We start from the raw sequence: 21,752 nt of genomic DNA, 5'->3' as shown, positions 1-21,752 counted from the left end.
CCAAGCCCTTCCCACAAGCGATTTTGGGACAGAGTTGCAGCCAGGGAACACAGTAGTATTCATTCTTAGGCTGTGTGATTTTATGTTCCCAATACCAGATAGTATTTTAGATGGTTAAGAAGTTTTTACTTTAGCTATAGCGTATAAGAATAGTAATGCAATTGTTCATAATTAGGAAGTAGTTCTATTGAAGCAGCAAATGTAATGCTATATAAATATGCTTAGAGTACAATCTAAGGAATAGAGTAGTAATCATTGTTAGATTATATAGGTTACCTTTCCCAATCTAGATTGTATATTAGATGTTTAAGAGTTTTCATTTTAAGTATAGTCTATAAGTGTATTATATAGAACATCTTACTAATATAGGAATATTAGTAAAATTGTTTAAAAATAGGACGTAGAATTTAGAGCTATTAAAGTAAAAAATGTAGCTAACTAAAATACCTAATTAAATGTCCTATGATAGCCACTAAAAGTCTTGTTCATTGTAATGTCCCTAGTACTTTATTAAATTAAACCTTTGTTTTGTTTCAATGTTTGCAAGTTGTAGTTTTTAAAGATGCTAGAATCTGTAAATAAATACATTTGCCTTGTTTCACAAGTGTCGTACTTGATGGAATTTTGTCCCGTACCCAAGCGGTGTAAGACATTTTTATAGGAAACAAAGGAAGCAATACAATTTCTTCCTTGCAGCGACAGCTGGTTTATTGGAAGAGGTGTTCAGCAGTAGCACGCAGAGCCCGTTGTCACGGAGCCGCCCCTCACGCCGTGAAGGGATGCGCTCTCCAAGGGCCCGAGGCTGCGCTCTCCCACCTTTCCCTCGGGCCGGCAGAGCCGCGGCAGCACGAGGCGCGCACTTGTCCGGCTCCTGCCTGAGAGGGGCCGGCTCCGGGCACGTTTCCGACGGCAGCAGCGGCGGCAGCGGCCCGGGAAGCCGCGTTCCCTCAGGCCAGGTGTCGGAGGGTGCCTTTGCCGAGGCCTGCGGGCAGCACGGGCCCGGAGCTGGCTGGGGCCCGTCTGGGGAGAGCGTTTGAGGCCGCGCAGCCCGGCGGCTCCGGAACGGCCGCGCGGCAGCGGCGGAGGCGGCGCGGGGCGGGAGAGGCGGCGGAGGCCGCGCTGAGCCCGCGCCGGCACCGCCGCGGCTCCGGGCGGGCGGGGAGGCTCCCGGCGAGGGGCCGCAGCTCCCGGGCAGTGCCCGAGATTCCCACCTGCGGCCAGAGCTGCTCCACGAGCTCCCGCCCTGCCGGGCTTCTCTTCTGGGCAAAGGCTGAGCCCAGCGGGGTTTGGCCGCCGCTCCCCCTCTGCCTCCCCACAGGCGGGGCCATCGCGGGAGGGGCTTGGGCCGGGCTTGTTCTCCTGGATGCGGGCAGGCCGCCGCGTTCAGCAGCTTTGTACCTGCTGATTATCGCTATTTAATGCCTGCTGCTCTTTCCTGTCCTTTCCTTCTTCTTTTTTTTTTGTTTTTTGTTTTTTGTTATTTTTCCCTTGTGCCTACTCACATTCGCCTCTCCTTGTTGATGAAAAAAGATTGGATAAAATTAAAAGGGGAGCAAACCTCTTTTGGAGTGTCCGGCTCTTAAATTAAAGCAAGAGAGCAGATGAAATAATTTGTACTTTTCCCAAGTCCTGCAGTGAAGTCACAGAGTGCTAATATTGAAATGAATGTCTGCTTCCAGCACTAGAAACAGTTTTGGACTTGATACTATAAAATTGTGAGCAACTGTCCCCACAGTGCAATGAAGATGAATTTAAGGTTATAAATAAATATTACAGTATTCCTAGGTATTAATGCCAATCATGAGCAGGACTTTTGGATCAGAATCAGGTTGCACAAAAAGCATTTGCAGCTTCTGCTGCATTTTGGTTAGGACCATCTGCTGGTTTGGCTGGTGAGAAATGCAAATTGATGAATTTGGGTAGGAATTTTTCATAGCCTTTTTTCATGATGGGTAGAAGCTAGATCGTCATGTATAACGTTTGGGGAGGATTGGAGCAAACCTTTTCCACTTTGATGTCCTTTTTTCTCCCCTGTACTATATAATGCCCAACTTCTGCTTATCCTTTCTATGTTAAATGCATTATGTGCTTCTGAGCTATTTTTTATTTTTGGCTGTTGTGGTTTGACACGGAAAGAGAATTTTTTCCGGAAGGAAGAGGTCAATTTAGATATTGTCCAATTAGAGGTGGACACGCCTCTGAGAACACAGAGGGTTAAAAGCAGAATTCCCAGGGGAACTCGCTCTCTTTGGTTCCGGTCAGCGTGCAGTGTGGGCTCTCCCCTGCCCAGCAACGAGCTGGGTGGGGCAGGGGAAAGCCCCATGGCCTGATAAAGGTAAGGCCGAAGGGTGGAAGGACTGGAACCGGGCTGGCCCCTGCAGATGGAAGGGTGGAAGAAATCTGGGATGTCTCCATTCCCCCCCACCAGGAAGACAGCGGCAGTTTGTCAGCAATTCCACCGCGAGGAAGGAGGAGCGGGGTGGGGGGAGAAGCTGCAAGGTGCCCAGTCGCGTGGGAGTTGCTGGATGTCTGGGCATCGAGCCGTCCTGGGAGTTTGGACTTTTAACCCTTCCTTGAGAAATGAAAGCTTTGTGAATTTTCCTTTCCCCTCCTCGAATTGAAAGAGAGGAAAGAGGGACACCTTGGACCCTGCGATGTTAGAAGGAGGAATTCTAGGTGGAAGGGGGACAAGGAGTGGCTTTGGCTGGACTTTTCCGTGTTAGCCACAACCTGAACCAATCTTCTCCTCCAAGAGGGACTGTGTTTTGGGAGGATGCCAGTGAGTCAAGAGACCTGCTTCAGCTGGGAAAAAAGACAAAATTGGAGTGAACAGAGAAAAGGTTAGGGGGTTTGTGGTGGCACCCCCTTGTCCTGGAAAGGAAAGAGAAGAGAAGAAGATCTCTGTTCTTGAGCCCTCGGCCCCAGGGGAAAATGGGGGGGACTGTGGTCCCAAACAATGAAAAACTGAACTGTTGTTTTCTCCCCTCTTGGCAGGGCATCCTTGAAAGGAAAAATCCTAAAAGCAGTCGGTCCATCCATGCATTTGGTGGTGAGAGCACTGTGCATGGAAAGGAGAAGGGTCACCATGGCAAACTTTTCCTCCGGGCGGTGCCATGTGTGACATGGAAGCACAGGATGTGGAGCTGTGTTTCCTTGGGGGGTCTGTGGCACAGGAGAGACTCTGTTCCCTCGATGGACTGAGTATTGATTGTTTGGGGGGTGGAAACCTGATTGGGGTCGAGATTGTGTCTCACTGTGGTTTGTTGGAGTTGGGTTTTCTCTTTTCTTTTGTAGTAGTAGTTTAATACAGTTTTTCTCTATTATTATTAAGCTTGGGCCTGATTTGCTCTGTTCTAGACTCCACTTCACAGCATTCAAGGGAGGGATCACATTTTCATGGGGGCACTGGCATTGTGCCAGTGTCAAACCATGACATTGGAGAATAAGTTAAACAACACAGCACAAAACTCTTGCAGCTATCAGCTATGATTATATCCTTTCTTCATTAGGGGTGAGAGCCAATAATACGTAGCAGATGAGATTAATCCAATGGATTAACGGCCCGCACAAGGGAAAACAAGATACTAAGTATTCACCAAGTCCTTTTATGGTTGTCAGACTGACCTTAAAAATGTTACCTGTCAAAATGAATGTGTCCTGAAGCATATGAAGATATTTTTTTACACTTCCAGAGAGGGATTAACACACATTTTTGAGGAGCCTGAGAAACACCTCCAAGTGACCATAGATGGTAAATTAAGGTCCCATTCAGGGGCTATGAAGGAAGGCCTTCCTTCCGTGGATGCTTCCTTCCAGTGCCTGCTGCTTCTGAGCCAGCAGAAACCCCTTTTCCAGCAAAACACGCATTTGCTGCATATAACCTGTGTCCTCCTCTTCCTTTTACAGGGCATGCACTGAGCATGAGGACATCTGCTCCTGTTACCTTTCAACAAGGCAGAAATGTCATATTCTGTGAGTTTAACTCAGCTCAGGCTAGGGCTAAACATTATCTTGGCAACACAATGACCCGCTTCATAAAAGCAAGCTGAGACACTTTCATAATATTGTAGCTAATGACATTTCATCTGACTGTTTCTGCATTGAATTTTTCAGTTACAGATGCAATTTTGTTTACTAGGGTGAGGGTAGGAGTCATCATTTTTAAACTAGGTTCATATTTCTGAAGAGCAGAGCTCTTACATGGTGCTGAACTAGTGATTTTGTTAATATTCCATTTCCAGAGTTTCTTGTTCTTGTTCAGGTTATGCTTTGGAGCACAACCTGAAAAAATCCTTATAAGTAGCTTTAAAAACTTTTAAGTACCAATGTAAACATGGTGAGAAACTCCCTGGGATTTTTTCCAGTTGTTACAAAATGTTATCTTTGGAGATAAATACAGGAAATTTTCCGATAGAATATATGCATGTGTGTGTCTGTACATTGCACCTTGTCTGTGTCAGGGGGAAAGAGGCCGCAGTAAAGGGAGTGTTTATAGAGAGCCAATAAATAAGGGCAATTTCAAAGCAACGATTCATTACATTGATATTCAGCAATAATACAATACCATGAGCAATGGGTAGTTCTTAATTGCTGTCAGTCGTTAGCAACAGGTGTCCAGTGTAGGAGTTCTTAAGTTTCCCATAAAATGTCAGTGGAAGGGAGCCCATGGCCCAGTCCCATACAGGCAGCAATGATAGTCCTTGATGGTCCAACTTGCAGAAATCAGAGGTGAAAGCTCGTCAGCAAGAAAAGCTGGAAATGAAGGAGGATATTTTTTTTTTTTTTTTGCGGCCTGCAGTTTTTCATCTATCCCTAGTGGTTTATTTTTCCCACAGCATCTTGTCACAGTTCTTTTCACTTCGTAGTCTTGGAATTCTGGTTTTTGCCAGGCATGCTTCTCCCTTACTCCGCAGGATCACTTTGGTTTGATGAGACACTTTCTGCGTTTTCTGCAGGATAAATTTGGTTTTCCTGGACATCCTTCCTGCCTGCTCTTCATGCTTTGTCTTCTGTGCCAATTTTACTGCTTGCGGATGTTTTCCTCTACACTATTTGTGCAGTTGTACCCTAAATCTCTGGATGCCCAATTTGCAGTATATGTGTACAAACATACATGTGTATTCATTGATTGAGTTATTTGTTAGCTGTGTTACATAAAAGGTTGGTTGCTTGGTATTGTTATTCTGATTGTCACTGTGTTACAAGAGCCTTTCTGACTCCCCATGGTTCGGTTGTTTTAGTTTTCTGAGGTCTAGGTTGGAGACAAACTAATATTACTGATATTTTAGTCTGGTTTTATTCTAGGGACTCATCATGCCTGTAAGTCTGAAACTTTGGAAAAGTCTGCTTTTTGTTTCTTCCAGTTAATATTTTGTTACTTGATACTTACTGGAAAGAAAGAAAAAAATGTTAGATCTTTTTTGTCTTGCTGTTCAGTTAGAATGTCCTTATTTCCTGTCTCTCTTAACCTTTCCGTGTTTTGCTCCACCCTCACTATGCCTAAAAACATCCCTTCAGTATCTGGATTGTGTAGATTCTAAGTGGAATCAGTGAGATTTTTTTTTCCAGTAATGCTTTGGAATTAAGCCCCCAGCCTTTTTCTTTTGCTTACATTACCTCCTTCCTTTAGGCAGAATTCTCTGCTCAAGAATCTTTAAAGTGTAATTAGGGTCAACTTGTGCCAAAGCTGTATTTGAACAGTTAAATTGTGCACGCATACAGGTCTGCAGGTGCGTGTATATGAATAGAGACAGGGAGTTTGTAATGGTCTAGACCTACACACACCTATATGTGGCTCTTAAATTAAAGCAAGAGAGCAGATGAAATAATTTGTACTTTTCCCAAGTCCTGCAGTGAAGTCACAGAGTGCTAATATTGAAATGAATGTCTGCTTCCAGCACTAGAAACAGTTTTGGACTTGATACTAGAAAATTGTGAGCAACTGTCCCCACAGTGCAATGAAGATGAATTTAAGGTTATAAATAAATATTACAGTATTCCTAGGTATTAATGCCAATCATGAGCAGGACTGTTGGATCAGAATCAGGTTGCACAAAAAGCATTTGCAGCTTCTGCTGCATTTTGGTTAGGACCATCTGCTGGTTTGGCTGGTGAGAAATGCAAATTGATGAATTTGGGTAGGAATTTTTCATAGCCTTTTTTCATGATGGGTAGAAGCTAGATCGTCATGTATAACGTTTGGGGAGGATTGGAGCAAACCTTTTCCACTTTGATGTCCTTTTTTCTCCCCTGTACTATATAATGCCCAACTTCTGCTTATCCTTTCTATGTTAAATGCATTATGTGCTTCTGAGCTATTTTTTATTTTTGGCTGTTGTGGTTTGACACGGAAAGAGAATTTTTTCCGGAAGGAAGAGGTCAATTTAGATATTGTCCAATTAGAGGTGGACACGCCTCTGAGAACACAGAGGGTTAAAAGCAGAATTCCCAGGGGAACTCGCTCTCTTTGGTTCCGGTCAGCGTGCAGTGTGGGATCTCCCCTGCCCAGCAACGAGCTGGGTGGGGCAGGGGAAAGCCCCATGGCCTGATAAAGGTAAGGCCGAAGGGTGGAAGGACTGGAACCGGGCTGGCCCCTGCAGATGGAAGGGTGGAAGAAATCTGGGATGTCTCCATTCCCCCCCAGCGGGAAGACAGCGGCAGTTTGTCAGCAATTCCACCGCGAGGAAGGAGGAGCGGGGTGGGGGGGAGAAGCTGCAAGGTGCCCAGTCGCGTGGGAGTTGCTGGATGTCTGGGCATCGAGCCGTCCTGGGAGTTTGGACTTTTAACCCTTCCTTGAGAAATGAAAGCTTTGTGAATTTTCCTTTCCCCTCCTCGAATTGAAAGTGAGGAAAGAGGGACACCTTGGACCCTGGGATGTTAGAAGGAGGAATTCTAGATGGAAGGGGGACAAGGAGTGGCTTTGGCTGGACTTTTCCGTGTTAGCCACAACCTGAACCAATCTTCTCCTCCAAGAGGGACTGTGTTTTGGGAGGATGCCAGTGAGTCAAGAGACCTGCTTCAGCTGGGAAAAAAGACAAAATTGGAGTGAACAGAGAAAAGGTTAGGGGGATTGTGGTGGCACACCCTTGTCCTGGAAAGGAAAGAGAAGAGAAGAAGATCTCTGTTCTTGAGCCCTCGGCCCCAGGGGAAAATGGGGGGGACTGTGGTCCCAAACAATGAAAAACTGAACTGTTGTTTTCTCCCCTCTTGGCAGGGCATCCTTGAAAGGAAAAATCCTAAAAGCAGTCGGTCCATCCATGCATTTGGTGGTGAGAGCACTGTGCGTGGAAAGGAGAAGGGTCACCATGGCAAACTTTTCCTCCGGGCGGTGCCATGTGTGACATGGAAGCACAGGATGTGGAGCTGTGTTTCCTTGGGGGGTCTGTGGCACAGGAGAGACTCTGTTCCCTCGATGGACTGAGTATTGATTGTTTGGGGGGTGGAAACCTGATTGGGGTCGAGATTGTGTCTCACTGTGGTTTGTTGAAGTTGGGTGGTGGGGGGAGGAATGTTTTGCAAGGTTTTCATTTGATCTTTGTGTGGTTTTTCTTTCCTTCTTTAGTTTTCTCTTTTCTTTTGTAGTAGTAGTTTAATACAGTTTTTTTCTATTATTAAGCTTGGGCCTGATTTGCTCTGTTCTAGACTCCACTTCACAGCATTCAAGGGAGGGATCACATTTTCATGGGGGCACTGGCATTGTGCCAGTGTCAAACCATGACATTGGAGAATAAGTTAAACAACACAGCACAAAACTCTTGCAGCTAACAGCTATGATTATATCCTTTCTTCATTAGGGGTGAGAGCCAATAATACGTAGCAGATGAGATTAATCCAATGGATTAACGGCCCGCACAAGGGAAAACGAGATATTAAGTATTCACCAAGTTCCTTTTATGGTTGTCAGACTGACCTTAAAAATGTTACCTGTCAAAATGAATGTGTCCTGAAGCATATGAAGATATTTTGACACTTCCAGAGAGGGATTAACACACATTTTTGAGGAGCCTGAGAAACACCTCCAAGTGACCATAGATGGTAAATTAAGGTCCCATTCAGGGGCTATGAAGGAAGCCCTTCCTTCCGTGGATGCTTCCTTCCAGTGCCTGCTGCTTCTGAGCCAGCAGAAACCCCTTTTTGAGCAAAACACGCATTTGCTGCATATAACCTGTGTCCTCCTCTTCCTTTTACAGGGCATGCACTGAGCATGAGGACATCTGCTCCTGTTACCTTTCAACAAGGCAGAAATGTCACATTCTGTGAGTTTAACTCAGCTCAGGCTGGGGCTAAACATTATCTTGGCAACACAATGACCTGCTTCATGAAAGCAAGGTGAGACACTTTCATAATATTGTAGCTAATGACATTTCATCTGACTGTTTCTGCATTTCATTTTTCAGTTACAGATGCAATTTTGTTTACTAGGGTGAGGGTAGGAGTCATCATTTTTAAACTAGGTTTATATTCCTGAAGAGCAGAGCTCTTACATGGTGCTGAACTAGTGATTTTGTTAATATTCCATTTCCAGAGTTTCTTATTCTTGTTCAGGTTATGCTTTGGAGCACAACCTGAAAAAATCCTTATAAGTAGCTTTAAAAACTTTTAAGTACCAATGTAAACATGGTGAGAAACTCCCTGGGATTTTTTCCAGTTGTGAGAAAATGTTATCTTTGGAGATAAATACAGGAAATTTTCCGATAGATTATATGCATGTGTGTGTCTGTACATTGCACCTTGCCTGTATCAGGGGGAAAGAGGCCACAGTAAAGGGAGTGTTTATAGAGAGCCAATAAATAAGGGCAATTTCAAAGCAACGATTCATTACATTGATATCCAGCAATAATACAATACCATGAGCAATGGGTAGTCCTTAATTGCTGTCAGTCGTTAGCAACAGGTGTCCAGTGTAGGAGTTCTTAAGTTTCCCATAAAATGCCAGGGGAAGGAAGCCCATGGCCCAGTCCCATACAGGCTGCACTGATAGCCCTTGATGGTCCCACTTGCAGAAATCAGAGGTGAAAGCTCATCAGCAAGAAAAGCTGGAAATGAAGGAGGATATTTTTGTTTTTTGCGGCCTGCAGTTTTTCGTCTGTCCTTAGTGGTTTCTTTTTCCCACAGCATCTTGTCACAGTTCTTTTCACTTTGTAGTCTTGGAATTCTGGTTTTTGCCAGGCATGCTTCTCCCTTATGCCGCAGGATCACTTTGGTTTGATGAGACACTTTCTGCATTTTCTGCAGGATAAATTTGGTTTTCCTGGACATCCTTCCTGCCTGCTCTTCATGCTTTGTCTTCTGTGCCGATTTTACTGCTTGCGGATGTTTTCCTCTACACTATTTGTGCAGTTGTACCCTAAATCTCTGGATGCCCAATTTGCAGTATATGTGTACAAACACACATGTGTATTCATTGATTGATTTATTTGTTAGCTGTGTTACATAAAAGGTTGGTTGCTTGGTATTGTTATTCTGATTGTCACTGTGTTACAAGAGCCTTTCTGACTCCCCATGGTTCGGTTGTTTTAGTTTTCTGAGGTCTAGGTTGGAGACAAACTAATATTACTGATATTTTAGTCTGGTTTTATTCTAGGGACTCATCATGCCTGTAGTCTGAAACTTTGGAAAAGTCTGCCTTTTGTTTCTTCCAGTTAATATTTTGTTACTTGATACTTACTGGACAGAAAGAAAAAATGTTAGATCTGTTTTGTCTTGCTGTTCAGTTAGAATGCCCTTATTTCCTGTCTCTCTTAACCTTTCCGTGTTTTGCTCCACCCTCACTATGCCTAAAAGCATCCCTTCAGTATCTGGATTGTGTAGATTCTAAGTGGAATCAGTGAGATTTTTTTTCCAGTAATGCTTTGGAATTAAGCCCCCAGCCTTTTTCTTTTGCTTACATTACCTCCTTCCTTTAGGCAGAATTCTCTGCTCAAGAATCTTTAAAGTGTAATTAGGGTCAACTTGTGCCAAAGCTGTATTTGAACAATTAAATTGTGCACGCATACAGGTCTGTAGGTGCGTGTATATGAATAGAGACAGGGAGTTTGTAATGGTCTAGACCTACACACACCTATATTTACAAACACTGCAGAAATCCCACTGTTCCACGACTGGTTCCTAGTGCCTCCCCGTCACTGTAATTCAGTTGCATCATGTGTCATAATCTTTTCCTCCACAGAGTTTTAGGTCACCTGCATACTTGATCGAGGCACAATACAGCTCTTTCCAGTCTTCATAAATATTAATTATGTTAATTAAATATTAAATCAAATAGTAAATCATAATTAAAATTAAAATATTAAACATTTACGGAAGGAGATCCAGTGTTGGTGACTCTGAGAGCACATACGCAGACATTTCCTTCTAGTTAATGTTGTGCCATTTATAATTGTTAGGTAATGGTCCAGCAGCCAATGATGTGTTTCAGACAGCTATCTTCATGTTCAAGTGACATCATTCTTTCTCCTTGAAAGAGATTTGTTGAGCTATATTGAAAGCACTGACAACATTTCTGCAGCAAATTTCTGGTTTGGAGAACGATGATTGCAGCACACAAGACCTGAGAATTATTCTGCTCAAAGCTGAGCTTCCTCCGCAGTTCAAAGGCTGCTGGCCCTGGAACTTGGATTTGGAGTAGTTTAGAACATAGTGAAGGAATGTTCTATTTTAACCTAATCATCGCTGGGAAGGGGGAAACTCCCACCTGATTAAACTTTCTGTTCGTGGAATTTCATCCTACTTGTGGCACTGGAGTTGGTATTTTTATTGACAAACTGTCATGAATTTACATTTGAACATGTAAGTTATAGTAGGATGGGAAAAAGTCAGGTCAGTAATGCCCGTACTGTTTATTTTTTCTCTATTTATGCTGTTTGTTTTGAAGTGTTATAATTTTCACATATTTAACTGATTTTCAAATATTCAACAAACCTGTCAGATTATTTTCACTAAATCACCATTCTGAAGAAAAGTGTAAAGAATTCACATTGTTCCAGCATTAGAATCATAGTGTTTGACAAGATATCCTACCTCTTTTATGAGGAGACAGATCTCAAAAGAGGAATTTTTAAGGATCCTTCCTTATAAAATGTTTCAGCAACTGCATTAATTTGTCGTGTTCCTGTGAACAGGTATTGGGAAAAACCCCATAATTACACTTGTGTTCACCATTTGAATCGCATTTTTTATGCCTTAGGTGGCTGTTTCAGAACCTGTTTCCCAATAGTACATTGTAATCAATTTAATGCATGTTAAAATCTCATTGTTTATTTGGGTACACTTATCAGCTGATGAAATTGCCGCTCATTGAAATTCAGTTGTGAAGTTAGCCATCTTCATCTGCAATCAAGCTGTACAAGCCTTGTTAAAATATTTTATTTTTAGTAAAAATAGCTGAGAAGAAATAAACATTAAAAAAAAATATAAGTGGACAAGAGTGTTACAAAGTAGAAATTTTATGAACCTTGTGCCACACTTTTAAAAGTGATATTTTTGATATCTCCTTTTATGCTTGTTTTTCCAAACATATATGCTCCAAATTGGACCATTGAATATTTGTTTGTTCCTGTAACTTCTATTACATCTTATTGTTTTCCTTCAGTACACTGTTGCTCACTAAGAAATAGTCAAGTTCCCTTTTTAGAATCATTGCTGTATGCAAGTGAAGGAAGGTGGGGAAAAAAGCTTTAAAAATAAAAAAGTCTTGTTTAATGAAAGAGCTGCATGCTAATAACTGCTTGGTTAGGGATATAAATGTATTTTTATGTAAGATATATAGATATAGATAGCGTTAAACCTACAGAAGCAGAACTACTGAAATACGAAGGGATCCTTTGCACCAGAAGTTCTGCTGTGTGCTCTAGAATTTCCTTGGGGTTTTACCCTCCATCTCATGAGCTGTTAGAGACAGCAGTAATAGGGGCACCAGGAGGTGCCTCCGGGGCTCTCGGGCTACGTGGATGGCTGATTTCAGGTGCTCTGGGCCTGCCTGGGGCAGAGGCAGGGCCAGGGGCCATGGCCAGGCTGTGCCGTTGGGTTCCGTGCTCAGCGGCATCACCGTTGGCAACCACGGAAGGGTCCCCGGGAGCTCCAGGGACAGCGGCCGGTACCGTTGGCTCTCACTGCGTCTCGAGGCAGCGGCGAGTGCAGCAGGCGAGAGGAAGGCTCTGCTGGACAAGGGTTGGGGCGGCAGGATCGGCAGCCATGGTGAGTTTTGGGGCAGGGGTGAGGGTGCAGGGGCCACCTTGGGCAGAGCAGGGGCCACCACGGGGCTGCAGGGATGTGGCCTGACCTTCCCCTTGAGCTCCCTCTCCCATGCATTCCCAGGGCCCTGCATGTCCTGCCCCTTAGCCCAGGAGCCATCTCCCTCCCAGCCCTGCTGAGCCCCTTCTGTCCCTCTTCCTCCAGACCATCGGTGGAACTCTCACCAAGATCGTGGTGATGCTGGGCGCCTTCTCGTTCCTGTGTAGGAGGGATGACCAGACCGTGAAGGTCACCGAGGAGCTCCTGCGCCAGCACGAGGAGCAGCGCAAGCAGGAGATGGCCATGCTGCAGGAGATGGGGAAGAGGATCCAGGAGGTGCCCGAGATCACCGAGGACAGCCTGTTTCTCTGGGCCATTGAGCAGTGGTGGTTCTGGCCCTCTGTGGAGATTCTCCTGGTGCTCTTTTCTGTCTACAGGTTGCCCAAGCAGGACAGCTCTGCCAACGACAGCTCAGCCTGCGGAGGAGCTCCAGCGGTGCCTGCAAGGAAGAGAAGGATGATGAGGAGGAAGAGGATGCGTGCCGTAGCCGACTTCTTTGACAAGCTGGATCAAGTCAGCCTTCCAGATGCGTGTCTGGAGTCGAAGGACGGCAGAAGTCAGAGGAGGGTTTGGAAGGGATGGTCAACGCATCTGCCATGCCCTTCCCACAAGCGTTTTTCGGACAGAGTTGCAGCCCGGGAACACAGTAATATTCATTCTCAGGCTGTATGTTTCTACGTTCCCAATAGCAGATTGTATTTTAGACGGTTAAGAAGTTTTCATTTTAGGTTAGAATATAAGAATAGTTATGCAGTTGTTCATAGATAGGAAGTAGTGCTATGTAAGCAACAAATGTAATGCTATATAAACATGCTTAGAGTTCAATCTAAGGAATAGAGTAGTAATCATTGTTAGATTATATAGGTTACCTTTCCCAATCTAGATTGTATTTTAGATGTTTAAGAGTTTTCATTTTAAGTATAGTCTATAAGTGTATTATATAGAACATCTTACTATTATAGGAATATTAGTAAAATTGTTTAAAAATAGGATGTAGAATTTAGAGCTATTAAAGCAAAAAATGTAGCTAACTAAAATACCTAACTAAATGTCCTATGATAGCCACTAAAAGTCTTGTTCATTGTAATGTCCCTAGTACTTTATTAAATTAAACCTTTGTTTTGTTTCAATGTTTGCAAGTTGTAGTTTTTAAAGATGCTAGAATCTGTAAATAAATACATTTGCCTAGTTTCACAAGTGACTGTACTTGATGGAATTTTGTCCCGTACCCCAACGGTGTAAGACATTTTTATAGGAAACAAAGGAAGCAATACAATTTCTTCCTTGCAGCGACAGCTGGTTTATTGGAAGAGGTGTTCAGCAGTAGCACGCAGAGCCCGTTGTCACGGAGCCGCCCCTCACGCCGTGAAGGGATGCGCTCTCCAAGGGCCCGAGGCTGCGCTCTCCCACCTTTCCCTCGGGCCGGCAGAGCCGCGGCAGCACGAGGCGCGCACTTGTCCGGCTCCTGCCTGAGAGGGGCCGGCTCCAGGCACGTTTCCGACGGCAGCAGCGGCGGCAGCGGCCCGGGAAGCCGCGTTCCCTCAGGCCAGGTGTCGGAGGGTGCCTTTGCCGAGGCCTGCGGGCAGCACGAGCCCGGAGCTGGCTGGGGCCCGTCTGGGGAGAGCGTTTGAGGCCGCGCAGCCCGGCGGCTCCGGAACGGCCGCGCGGCAGCGGCGGAGGCGGCGCGGGGCGGGAGAGGCGGCGGAGGCCGCGCTGAGCCCGCGCCGGCACCGCCGCGGCTCCGGGCGGGCGGGGAGGCTCCCGGCGAGGGGCCGCAGCTCCCGGGCAGTGCCCGAGATTCCCACCTGCGGCCAGAGCTGCTCCACGAGCTCCCGCCCTGCCGGGCTTCTCTTCTGGGCAAAGGCTGAGCCCAGCGGGGTTTGGCCGCCGCTCCCCCTCTGCCTCCCCACAGGCGGGGCCATCGCGGGAGGGGCTTGGGCCGGGCTTGTTCTCCTGGATGCGGGCAGGCCGCCGTGTTCAGCAGCTTTGTACCTGCTGATTATCGTTATTTAATGCCTGCTGCTCTTTCCTTTCCTTTCCTTTTTATTTTTTTTTTTTTTTGTAGCTACTTGTTATTTTTCCCTTGTGCCTACTCACATTCGCCTCTCCTTGTTGATAAAAAAAGATTGGATAAAATTAAAAGGGGAGCAAACCTCTTTTGGAGTGTCCGGCTCTTAAATTAAAGCAAGAGAGCAGATGAAATAATTTGTACTTTTCCCAAGTCCTGCAGTGAAGTCACAGAGTGCTAATATTGAAATGAATGTCTGCTTCTAGCACTAGAAACAGCTTTGGACTTGATACTATAAAATTGTGAGCAACTGCCCCCACAGTGCAATGAAGATGAATTTAAGGTTATAAATAAATATTACAGTATTCCTAGGTATTAACGCCAATCATGAGCAGGACTGTTGGATCAGAATCAGGTTGCACAAAAAGCATTTGCAGCTTCTGCTGCATTTTGGTTAGGACCATCTGCTGGTTTGGCTGGTGAGAAATGCAAATTGATGAATTTGGGTAGGAATTTTTCATAGCCTTTTTTCATGATGGGTAGATGCTAGATCGTCATGTATAACGTTTGGGGAGGATTGGAGCAAACCTTTTCCACTTTGATGTCCTTTTTTTCCCCCTGTACTATATAATGCCCAACTTCTGCTTATCCTTTCTATGTTAAATGCATTATGTGCTTCTGAGCTATGTTTTATTTTTGGCTGTTGTGGTTTGACACGGAAAGAGAATTTTTTCTGGAAGGAAGAGGTCAATTTAGATATTGACCAATTAAAGGTGGACACGCCTCTGAGAACACAGAGGGTTAAAAGCAGAATTCCCAGGGGAACTCGCTCTCTTTGGTTCCGGTCAGCGTGCAGTGTGGGCTCTCCCCTGCCCAGCAACGAGCTGGGTGGGGCAGGGGAAAGCCCCATGGCCTGATAAAGGTAAGGCCGAAGGGTGGAAGGACTGGAACCGGGCTGGCCCCTGCAGATGGAAGGGTGGAAGAAATCTGGGATGTCTCCATTCCCCCCCAGCGGGAAGACAGCGGCAGTTTGTCAGCAATTCCACCGCGAGGAAGGAGGAGCGGGGTGGGGGGGGAAGCTGCAAGGTGCCCAGTCGCGTGGGAGTTGCTGGATGTCTGGGCATCGAGCCGTCCTGGGAGTTTGGACTTTTAACCCTTCCTTGAGAAATGAAAGCTTTGTGAATTTTCCTTTCCCCTCCTCGAATTGAAAGAGAGGAAAGAGGGACACCTTGGACCCTGGGATGTTAGAAGGAGGAATTCTAGATGGAAGGGGGACAAGGAGTGGCTTTGGCTGGACTTTTCCGTGTTAGCCACAACCTGAACCAATCTTCTCCTCCAAGAGGGACTGTGTTTTGGGAGGATGCCAGTGAGTCAAGAGACCTGCTTCAGCTGGGAAAAAAGACAAAATTGGAGTGAACAGAGAAAAGGTTAGGGGGTTTGTGGTGGCACCCCCTTGTCCTGGAAAGGAAAGAGAAGAGAAGAAGATCTCTGTTCTTGAGCCCTCGGCCCCAGGGGAAAATGGGGGGGACTGTGGTCCCAAACAATGAAAAACTGAACTGTTGTTTTCTCCCCTCTTGGCAGGGCATCCTTGAAAGGAAAAATCCTAAAAGCAGTCGGTCCATCCATGCATTTGGTGGTGAGAGCACGGTGCATGGAAAGGAGAAGGGTCACCATGGCAAACTTTTCCTCCGGGCGGTGCCATGTGTGACATGGAAGCACAGGATGTGGAGCTGTGTTTCCTTGGGGGGTCTGTGGCACAGGAGAGACTCTGTTCCCTCGATGGACTGAGTATTGATTGTTTGGGGGGTGGAAACCTGATTGGGGTCGAGATTGTGTCTCACTGTGGTTTGTTGAAGTTGGGTGGTGGGGGGAGGAATGTTTTGCAAGGTTTTCATTTGATCTTTGTGTGGTTTTTCTTTCCTTCTTTAGTTTTTTCTTTTGTAGTAGTAGTTTAATACAGTTTTTTTTCTATTATTAAGCTTGGGCCTGCTTTGCTCTGTTCTAGACTCCACAGCATTCAAGGGAGGGATCACATTTTCATGGGGGCACTGGCATTGTGCCAGTGTCAAACCATGACATTGGAGAATAAGTTAAACAACACAGCACAAAACTCTTGCAGCTATCAGCTATGATTATATCCTTTCTTCATTAGGGGTGAGAGCCAATAATACGTAGCAGATGAGATTAATCCAATGGATTAACGGCCCGCACAAGGGAAAACAAGATATTAAGTATTCACCAAGTTCCTTTTATGGTTGTCAGACTGACCTTAAAAATGTTACCTGTCAAAATGAATGTGTCCTGAAGCATATGAAGATATTTTGTTACACTTCCAGAGAGGGGTTAACACACATTTTTGAGGAGCCTGAGAAACACCTTCAAGTGACCATAGATGGTAAATTAAGGTCCCATTCAGGGGCTATGAAGGAAGCCCTTCCTTCCGTGGATGCTTCCTTCCAGTGCCTGCTGCTTCTGAGCCAGCAGAAACCCCTTTTTGAGCAAAACACGCATTTGCTGCATATAACCTGTGTCCTCCTCTTCCTTTTACAGGGCATGCACTGAGCATGAGGACATCTGCTCCTGTTACCTTTCAACAAGGCAGAAATGTCACATTCTGTGAGTTTAACTCAGCTCAGGCTGGGGCTAAACATTATCTTGGCAACACAATGACCCCCTTCATAAAAGCAAGCTGAGACACTTTCATAATATTGTAGCTAATGACATTTCATCTGACTGTTTCTGCATTTAATTTTTCAGTTACAGATGCAATTTTGTTTACTAGGGTGAGGGTAGGAGTCATCATTTTTAAACTAGGTTCATATTCCTGAAGAGCAGAGCTCTTACATGGTGCTGAACTAGTGATTTTGTTAATATTCCATTTCCAGAGTTTCTTGTTCTTGTTCAGGTTTTGCTTTGGAGCACAACCTGAAAAAATCCTTATAAGTAGCTTTAAAAACTTTTAAGTACCAATGTAAACATGGTGAGAAACTCCCTGGGATTTTTTCCAGTTGTGAGAAAATATTATCTTTGGAGATAAATACAGGAAATTTTCCGATAGAATATAGGCATGTGTGTGTCTGTACATTGCACCTTGCCTGTATCAGGGGGAAAGAGACCGCAGTAAAGGGAGTTTATAGAGAGCCAATAAATAAGGGCAATTTCAAAGCAACGATTCATTACATTGATATTCAGCAATAATACAATACCATGAGCAATGGGTAGTTCTTAATTGCTGTCAGTCGTTAGCAACAGGTGTCCAGTGGAGGAGTTCTTAAGTTTCCCATAAAATGCCAGGGGAAGGAAGCCCATGGCCCAGTCCCATACAGGCTGCACTGATAGTCCTTGATGGTCCCACTTGCAGAAATCAGAGGTGAAAGCTCATCAGCAAGAAAAGCTGGAAATGAAGGAGGATTTTTTTGTTTTTTGCGGCCTGCAGTTTTTCATCTGTCCTTAGTGGTTTATTTTTCCCACAGCATCTTGTCACAGTTCTTTTCACTTCGTAGTCTTGGAATTCTGGTTTTTGCCAGGCATGCTTCTCCCTTACTCCGCAGGATCACTTTGGTTTGATGAGACGTTTTCTGCAGGATAAATTTGGTTTTCCTGGACATCCTTCCTGCCTGCTCTTCATGCTTTGTCTTCTGTGCCGATTTTACTGCTTGCGGATGTTTTCCTCTACACTATTTGTGCAGTTGTACCCTAAATCTCTGGATGCCCAATTTGCAGTATATGTGTACAAACATACATGTGTATTCATTGATTGAGTTATTTGTTAGCTGCGTTACATAAAAGGTTGGTTGCTTGGTATTGTTATTCTGATTGTCACTGTGTTACAAGAGCCTTACTGACTCCCCATGGTTCGGTTGTTTTAGTTTTCTGAGGTCTAGGTTGGAGACAAACTAATCTTACTGATATTTTAGTCTGGTTTTATTCTAGGGACTCATCACGCCTGTAGTCTGAAACTTTGGAAAAGTCTGCTTTTTGTTTCTTCCAGTTAATATTTTGTTACTTGGTACTTACTGGACAGAAAGAAAAAATGTTAGATCTGTTTTGTCTTGCTGTTCAGTTAGAATGTCCTTATTTCCTGTCTCTCTTAACCTTTCCGTGTTTTGCTCCACCCTCACTATGCCTAAAAACATCCCTTCTGTATCTGGATTGTGTAGATTCTAAGTGGAATCAGTGAGATTTTTTTTTCCAGTAATGCTTTGGAATTAAGCCCCCAACCTTTTTTTTTTGCTTACATTACCTCCTTCCTTTAGGCAGAATTCTCTGCTCAAGAATCTTTAAAGTGTAATTAGGGTCAACTTGTGCCAAAGCTGTATTTGAACAGTTAAATTGTGCACGCATACAGGTCTGTAGGTGTGTGTATATGAATAGAGACAGGGAGTTTGTAATGGTCTAGACCTACACACACCTATATTTACAAACACTGCAGAAATCCCACTGTTCCACGACTGGTTCCTAGTGCTTCCCTGTCACCGTAATTCAGTTGCATCACGTGCCATATCTTTTCCTCCACAGAGTTTTAGATCACCTGCATACTTGATCGAGGCACAATACAGCTCTTTCCAGTCTTCATAAATATTAATTATGTTAATTAAATATTAAATCAAATAGTAAATCATAATTAAAGGTAAAATATTAAACATTTACCGAAGGAGATCCAGTGTTGGTGACTCTGAGAGCTCATAGGCAGACATTTCCTTCTAGTTAATGTTGTGCCATTTATAATTGTTAGGTAATGGTCCAGCAGCCAATGATGTCTTTCAGACAGCTATCTTCATGTTCAAGTGACATCATTTTTCTCCTTGAAAGAGATTTGTTGAGCTATATTGAAAGCACTGACAACATTTCTGCAGCAAATTTCTGGTTTGGAGAACGATGATTGCAGCACACAAGACCTGAGAATTATTCTGCTCAAAGCTGAGCTTCCTCCGCAGTTCAAAGGCTGCTGGCCCTGGAACTTGGATTTGGAGTAGTTTAGAACATAGTGAAGGAATGTTCTATTTTAACCTAATCATCGCTGGGAAGGGGGAAACTCCCACCTGATTAAACTTCCTGTTCTTGGAATTTCATCCTACTTGTGGCACTGGAGTTGGTATTTTTATTGACAAACTGTCATGAATTTGTATTTGAACATGTAAGTTATAGTAGGATGGGAAAAAGTCAGGTCAGTAATGCCCGTACTGTTTATTTTTTCTCTATTTATGCTGTTTGTTTTGAAGTGTTATAATTTTCACATATTTAACTGATTTTCAAATATTCAACAAACCTGTCAGATTATTTTCACTAAATCACCATTCTGAAGAAAAGTGTAAAGAATTCACATTGTTCCAGCATCAGAATCATAGTGTTTGACAAGATATCCTACCTCTTTTATGAGGAGACAGATCTCAAAAGAGGAATTTTTAAGGATCCTTCCTTATAAAATGTTTCAGCAACTGCATTAATTTGTCGTGTTCCTGTGAACAGGTATTGGGAAAAACCCCATAATTACACTTGTGTTCACCATTTGAATCGCAATTTTTATGCCTTAGGTGGCTGTTTCAGAACCTGTTTCCCAATAGTACATTGTAATCAGTTTAATGCATGTTAAAAACTCATTGTTTATTTGGGTACACTTATCAGCTGATGAAATTGCCGCTCATTGAAATTCAGTTGTGAAGTTAGCCATCTTCATCTGCAATCAAGCTGTACAAGCCTTGTTAAACTATTTTATTTATAGTAGAAATATCTGAGAAGAAATAAACATTAAAAAAAAAAATAAGTGGACAAGAGTGTTACAAAGTAGAAATTTTATGAACCTTGTGCCACACTTTTAAAAGTGATATTTTTGATATCTCCTTTTATGCTTGTTTTTCCAAACATATATGCTCCAAATTGGACCATTGAATATTTGTTTGTTCCTGTAACTTCTATTACATCTTATTGTTTTCCTTCAGTACACTGTTGCTCACTAAGAAATAGTCAAGTTCCCTTTTTTAGAATCATTGCTGTATGCAAGTGAAGGAAGGTGGGGAAAAAAGCTTTAAAAATAAAAAAGTCTTGTTTAATGAAAGAGCTGCATGCTAATAACTGCTTGGTTAGGGATATAGATGTATTTTTATGTAAGATATATAGATATAGATATCTATAAACCTACAGAAGCAGAACTACTGAAATACGAAGGGATCCTTTGCACCAGAAGTTCTGCTGTGTGCTCTAGAATTTCCTTGGGGTTTTACCCTCCATCTCATGAGCTGTTAGAGACAGCAGTAATAGGGGCACCAGGAGGTGCCTCCGGGGCTCTCGGGCTACGTGGATGGCTGATTTCAGGTGCTCTGGGCCTGCCTGGGGCAGAGCCAGGGCCAGGGGCCATGGCCAGGCTGTGCCGTTGGGTTCCGTGCTCAGCGGCATCACCGTTGGCAACCACGGAAGGGTCCCCGGGAGCTCCAGGGACAGCGGCCGGTACCGTTGGCTCTCACTGCGTCTCGAGGCAGCGGCGAGTGCAGCAGGCGAGAGGAAGGCTCTGCTGGACAAGGGTTGGGGCGGCAGGATCGGCAGCCATGGTGAGTTTTGGGGCAGGGGTGAGGGTGCAGGGGCCACCTTGGGCAGAGCAGGTGCCACCATGGGGCTGCAGGGATGTGGCCTGACCTTCCCCTTGAGCTCCCTCTCCCATGCATTCCCAGGGCCCTGCATGTCCTGCCCCTTAGCCCAGGAGCCATCTCCCTCCCAGCCCTACTGAGCCCCTTCTGTCCCTCTTCCTCCAGATCATCGGTGGAACTCTCACCAAGATCGTGGTGATGCTGGGCGCCTTCTCGTTCCTGTGTAGCAGGGATGACCAGACCGTGAAGGTCACCGAGGAGCTCCTGCGCCAGCACGAGGAGCAGCGCAAGCAGGAGATGGCCATGCTGCAGGAGATGGGGAAGAGGATCCAGGAGGTGCCCGAGATCACCGAGGACAGCCTGTTTCTCTGGGCCATTGAGCAGTGGTGGTTCTGGCCCTCTGTGGAGATTCTCCTGGTGCTCTTTTCTATCTACAGGTTGCCCAAGCAGGACAGGTCTGCCATCGACAGCTCAGCCTGCGGAGGAGCTCCAGCGGTGCCCACAAGGAAGAGAAGGATGACGAGGAGGAAGAGGATGCGTGCCGTAGCCGACTTCTTTGACAAGCTGGATCAAGTCAGCCTTCCAGATGCGTGTCTGGAGTCGAAGGATGGCAGAAGTCAGAGGAGGGTTTGGAAGGGATGGTCAACTCATCTGCCAAGCCCTTCCCACAAGCGATTTTGGGACAGAGTTGCAGCCAGGGAACACAGTAGTATTCATTCTCAGGCTGTATGTTTCTACGTTCCCAATACCAGATTGTATTTTAGACGGTTAAGAAGTTTTCATTTTAGGTTAGAATATAAGAATAGTAATGCAATTGTTCATAAATAGGAAGTAGTGCTATGGAAGCAGCAAATGTACTGCTATATAAATAT

The sequence above is a fragment of the Lonchura striata genome, chromosome 11 (genome assembly GCF_050655825.1).
Source record: "Lonchura striata isolate lonStrDom1 chromosome 11, ASM5065582v1, whole genome shotgun sequence".
Taxonomy (NCBI): domain Eukaryota; kingdom Metazoa; phylum Chordata; class Aves; order Passeriformes; family Estrildidae; genus Lonchura; species Lonchura striata.
The sequence above is the reverse complement of the archived record's forward strand: the minus strand, read 5'-3'. Positions refer to the sequence as shown.